Here is a 6,000-nt window from a genome sequence, read left to right on the forward strand (position 1 = left end):
ACACACAATCCCTTCGGTTCACGCTGGCCCAGGCTAAGGGGGGGGCTGGGAACGACGCTCCCTTTGTTAAATGAACCAGCGTCGTGCGCAGGATGGAAGCAGCCGGCCCCTCTCCCTGGGCTGAGCGGGTCTCCCCCAACCCCAGCCGCGCGGCTTCGCCCACCGGCGCGGCTGGGAGCCCGGCTCGCCAGAGCCGCCCACGCCCGCCCGGCAAACTCGAAGCGCCTCCGTGCGCGCTGCGCCCCGGTTAGCCACTTGCCGCCCGCCAGGGACTCCGGGCGCCGCAGAGCAGCGGGGGACCGAACCAGCGCCCGGCACTCACCGCGCGGCGGCAGAGCGGCTCCCTGCCTCTCGCCCGGCAGCGGCGTTCGCTCCCCCTCTTTCTGCCCGGCCTCGCACGCCCCGCGGCGCGGCGCGGCGCGGCTCCCTCCGAGACCCGGCCCCGCCTCCCCCGGCACGCCGCGCCGGCTTCCCCTATTGTCGGCCGCGCCGAGCCCAGGCGGCAGCCCCCGGCCGCCCTCCCAGCGGCTCTTCCCCCCGCCCTGGGCTGGGTCCCTCTCCCATTGGCTGCTGGGGGTGGCCTCTCCCCTCCCCCCTGGGAGGTAAGGAGTGGGAGCGGGACACGTGAGGGTGAAGCAGACAGGAGGCTTGCAGGGTGATGTCATTTGGGAATGAGGTAGAGGCGGCTGGGATGGGGAGGGGGGGCTGCGAGCCGGCAGCGGGAGCCCAGGCAATCCGCCCCCCCACTCCCCAGCCAAGCTCCCTGCGCCGCAGTATCTTCCGCAGTTTGCCCGGCCCACCATGTGCTCGGGAGAGTTTTAGGGGAATCAGCACTTTTCACCGTCCTAGCCCTTCACAGACATCAACTCATCGATCTCCCCACCCCGCCATCGGCACTTTGAGGTAAACGTGGAAAGAATTACCTCCCATCCCCCTTTTACAGTGTGGGAAACGGGAGATTTGTTCTGCTTCGGAAACTATATGACCACACCTTCTTCGTGAGGAAACCTGCTCCCTGGGTCTGTCCAGAGATACCTTTGCTACTTGCCTAGAAAAATGCCTGCTCCTTTTGTTTTACTCCTGCTAGCCCCACAAAGCCACATAAGGGACTCAGAGAGCCAGCTGGGTTCTGGTCCTTCTTGTGCATCATCAGCTGAATTGTTTACTAGATCAGTTACATCGGGTGCCTGTGCAAAACTGCCGATAGTATTGGGGCTACCATAAAATCTCCCATGGTTTCACTACCACTAGGGGCTTGTTAATCTCTAAGGTGCCCACAAGTACTCCTTTTCTTTTTGCGGCTACAGACTAACACGGCTGCTACTCTGAAACTAGGGGCTCTGTGTAAACTCAAAAGTTTGTCTCTTTCACCAACAGAAGTTGGTCCAATGAAAGATATTAGCTCCCCACTCACCCTTTTCTCTCATGTTATTTGTGTTGTGGTACAGCTAGGGCTCCATTGTGCTCAGCACTGTACAAACACATAACCAAGGATGGTTCTTGTCCAAAAAGACCTTACAATCTGAGCCCTTGTCTAATCTCAGAAGTTGTGTGACTTTATCCTAAATGTGTTTTTAAACTGGTGCAACTCCCTAAGCGGACCCTCTTATTTTGGAATGGTAGCCATGTTAGTCTGTATCAACAAAAACAACGAGTACTCGTAGCACCTTATAGACTAACAAATTTATTTGGGCATAAGCTTTTGTGATGAAGTGGGTTTTAGCCCACGAAAGCTTATGGCCAAATAAATTTGTTAGTCTCTAAGGTGCCACAAGTACTCCTCGTTCTTTCCTCTTATTTTGGTTTAGCTTAAACCTGTTCCTAACCTATTTAAGTTAAATTACAAGAAAGCTGGTTTAAACCAAAATAAAAACATCCCACTGCACAAGTTTAAAATCACAGCTTTAGTTAAAGGTGCATCTTTCTCATGAGAACAAGCTCTAAGTAAGAGATAAGAGACAAGTGGTGGATAGGACAGACAAGGGGAACAAAAAACAGCAGGACCACACTGTTTCGCATGATAAGCTGTGGTCTTAGAACACCAGCTGGCTATCTGTTGTCATGGTGGTAGAGAGAGCAACAGCAGGCCCATACTAGGAATCCCACTGTTACTAGCATCAGTGGAGCTGCATGATGCATTGCAACAGTGAGAGATCTGGCAAAAAAGCTCAGTGTAGACACACCCTTAGATGTGTGGGCAGGGACTGGTAAGAAGTGGACATGGCATTTTACACCTAGGACCTTAAAGACTGAAATGGCAGGGAGTAGCCAAAGCATTTCACACTCACCAGGAAAGGGGGATGGGTGAGGAATGACCCATTGCAGGGGGATAGTGTGAAACGGCACCCTGTAAATATTGTTAGTGTCTGCATCCTAATTCAGTGATGAATCAGAACACATAGTCCCCTTGATTACTCCCCATTCCTATAGTGGAGGACCTGAAGCAGATGATCAGTCCCAAACACACTGAAGCACCCCTCTCGTCCTATTGGGATAATATACATACCAAATTAAACATGAACCACTCCTAAACCAATTTAAATGTGTCCACACAAGGGAGTTCCACAAGTTTAACTCGACCTGGTCTACACATAGTTTTTGTATCACTTAATCATCCCCCAGTCTGGATGTAGTTATGCCAGCAGTTCTCAAACTGTGGGTCAGGACCCTAAAGTGGGTCAGGACTCTGTTTTAATGGGGTCGCCAGGGCTGGCATTAGACTTGCTGGGGGCCTGGGCTGAAGCCAAAGTCAGAGCCCCACCGCCCAGGGCTGAAGCCCTTCTGTCCCTCCCTGGGTGACGGGGCTCAGACTTTTGGTTTGGTGGGGCTTAGGCTTCAGTCCCCCTTCCCCATGTAGTAATTTTTGTTGTTAGAAGTGGATCACGATGCAATGAAGTTTGAGAAATCCTGAGTTATACTGTATAAAGGCATTTATATCGGTATAGTTTAGGAAACTAACTCCATCCCAGCTAGGGGTTATATTGCTTTTAACTAGTTGACACGGTTAGGTTAGGTTAGGTTAGGTTAGGTTAGGTTAGGCTGACACAGCTATGGCGCTCAGGGGTGTGAATATTTTCATAGCTATGCTGACCTAACCCCTGGTGTAGATGCAGCGAGGTTGAAAGAAGAATTCTTCTGTTGACCTAGCTACTGCTGCTTGGAGAGGTGGATTACCTACAGCAACAGAAAAATCCCTTCCATTCCATGGCAGCAGCTATAGTATAGATATGACCTATATCTCTTACTAAAACAATATAGTTAAAGTGATACAAAAACTGTGTAGAAAACCAAGCCTTAAATCAATTTAGAAACCAATTTAGTTAAATCTGTACAATTTTTGTGTATAGATTAGAGCTAAGGAAGCAAAAAGGGGGCACAAAGGCTTTTTCCCTTTGCAGATCGCCGTTAAGAGACCATTTCAAAGTATCCCCAAAGGAATAGAGCATACTTCTGCTCCATTATTATTAGGAGCTTAGGACAGGTGGTGCCATAATTTGGGACCCCAAAGGGGTTCCTTGTGGTGATGGTACTCCTAGTGGCAGAGCCAGGTTTTGCAAGCAGGGGTCAATGGGTCATTGGTGGTAGGCTGGAGGGTGAGCCTTCCCCATGCTCACCTAGAACAGCAGTTCCTCCTTGCTCTCCATCCCCATGTGAAAATTTTACACCTCCTTTTGTCAACTGCATAAAAGCCTTGAAAAAGGACCACACATACACCTGAAGGCTGCTGGGGGCAGGGTGGGGGGCAGTTGCCACTCTTGTTCCTTTGTTAGCTCCACCGCTGGGTACCCTGTTTCTTGAATCCAGACAAACTCTATCAGTCCTTCATACCTACCTACTGTTGGGCATCTAAGACCTGCTCGATGACCAAAGACAGGAGGAGATGCTCAGGGATGTCTGTCCATAAAGTGGCAGTAGTAAATGGACTTCTCATCGTAAAAGATAAGTCTTGCTTAAGAGGTGACTGATTGAAAGCCAAACAATGTGTTTTTTTTATTTGTGTTCTGAACTTAATAGGCAGAGCAGATGCACTGAGAGTCTTTGGGAAAAGACTGTGATTTTCCTTGGTACTGAGAATGAATTCATATGGCTTCATTCCAAAAAGTTCTTTTCCACCGTTACCTCAAAAGGGTCCCTTGTGTTCTGTGGGCAGGAATTGAGCACCAGGCCCCAACCTCAAAGACCAACTCTGTTAATTGATTTTTGAGTAATCACTTGAGAAACTAAATTTCCTCCTTTTTAGACTAATAGCAAAGAGTGTTGGCTTGCAGCCTGAGGCCCTGTCTAGACTAGGAAAATAGGTAGCAGCTAACAGGATTTTAAACACCACTTAGCAATCTTTCAAAACATGTTAGATAGTAGTGGTCAGCTCTAAGGGGGAGTCTAGGGCTGATCATAACAATCTTAGACCTCTTTAAAACTGTTAAACCTTTGTCTACACTAGGTGCTAAGTAGAGTTTAAAAATTTGTTAATTAAAACATGTCAGCTACCACCCATTTTCCTCCTCTAAATAAGTCTCTAGTGGTCTTGCTTTGAGCGTTAACAGCCATTATTTATCCTAGTCTACATTGGCAACTGTAACCCTATTGGTCTCATTCTATGAGCAGTAGACCAGAGTTTATGAATGTCCTACAGAACTACCACATGTGAAGAACACAAAACTAATTACAAAGTGTCTAAACCTTAACCTGGTCTATGTCTGGCTTCCATCAACATAGCTACAGTCTCTCCAGAAGGTGGAGTTCCTACACCGATGGACAAACAGCTAAGGCACTATATCAGTATAGTTCCCGTATCGTAGACATGGCCTGGTTCTTCAGTCAAGTTTAGGGGAATAGCTGCATCCCTTCTAGGGGTTTGTACTGCTTTAATTATATCTGATTCTAAAACAATATAGCTAACATGGTACAGAAACTCTGTGTAGACAAGCCCCATATTTCATATATATATGAAGACACAATATCTGTCCTGAAAAACTCATTAAGAAGAGATAGCAGTGGATGATAGTGAACAGCAAGTTATGGCTCTCATTCTTCTCTCACTTAAAGTATTGTAAATCAAGAGAAACTCCATTGAAAGTAATGTAGTTACACCAGTGCACAATTCTGTGTTAGAAGAATCAGAGCCTCAGGGCCTGATTCAGCAGTGACTTCCTTCTTGTGTAGTTATTTTCACACCTATGCAAAGTGGGTGTAAAACACTGCCAAATCAGAATGGTAACATTTTAAAACCATCTTGCCCAGATGTAAATGACAACATAAGGTGCAAGGCAGTAGAGAATCAAGCCCTAGATGTGAATTTGTGATGCAAAATGTTCAATGTATTCCTAGCTACATATGCAAAAGCATGATAGAGAATATACAGGTAATAATCCCTCTCTGTACAACTCTGGTGAGACAACTCTTGGGATAGTTCTGGTTGCCTCCTTACCAGAAAGGTGTACACTGATTAGAGAGTGTTCAGAAAAGAGAAACAAGGTAATTAAAGGACTGAAGGGATAGACTAATAAAGAACTGTGGGACTAATTCTCCTCTCACTTACACTGGGGTAAAAATGGGTGTTACACTGGTTTAACTGTTGCAAATGAGGGGTGAACCAGGCCCTAAATATATCAAAGGTGCACAAACATTGGTTTTGGAGTATTTCCACCTAACTATAAGATCTACTTCTTTTTTTGTCATCCTAGAGCAACCATCATAATCATAGCCAACTAATTTGAAGAGCTCAAGCCCAAACTCAGAAGTACATGCTAAAATTTTATTAACTATGGCTTATACACTCCGTTCAAATATTGGGACAAACCCCAAGAATGCCCCTTGAATACAGGCATTTCCATGCTTCAGTTCAACAAACCTCACTCCCAATCCCAGCAGTGTCTGCAGTTTTATCAATTAAAATTGAAAACCCTCCTCATATGTTCCCTGCCCCTACAGTATCATTTCTCAGAATTTAACCACATATTTCAATCAGTTCATTTCTGGGTTGTATTCTAGAAGTTTCCA

The 6,000-nt window shown here is 46.8% G+C and overlaps 1 protein-coding gene across 3 annotated transcripts in view; it reads right to left on the reverse strand.

Moving 5' to 3' along the window:
* The window catches only part of PAK1 (p21 (RAC1) activated kinase 1), a 120,048-nt gene extending 119,601 nt beyond the window's left edge, over positions 1-447 (reverse strand). For 2 of the 3 annotated variants that reach the window (XM_048840271.2, XM_048840324.2), the window contains exon 1: positions 323-447. The gene's annotated coding sequence lies outside the window, so the exon portion shown is untranslated. The remainder of the gene's footprint in view (positions 1-322) is intronic. The other variant, XM_048840287.2, reaches the window with a different exon arrangement.
* Positions 448-6,000: the final 5,553 nt, after the last annotated feature.

Source organism: Caretta caretta, chromosome 1 (assembly GCF_965140235.1).
Source record: "Caretta caretta isolate rCarCar2 chromosome 1, rCarCar1.hap1, whole genome shotgun sequence".
NCBI classification, from domain to species: Eukaryota; Metazoa; Chordata; order Testudines; family Cheloniidae; genus Caretta; species Caretta caretta.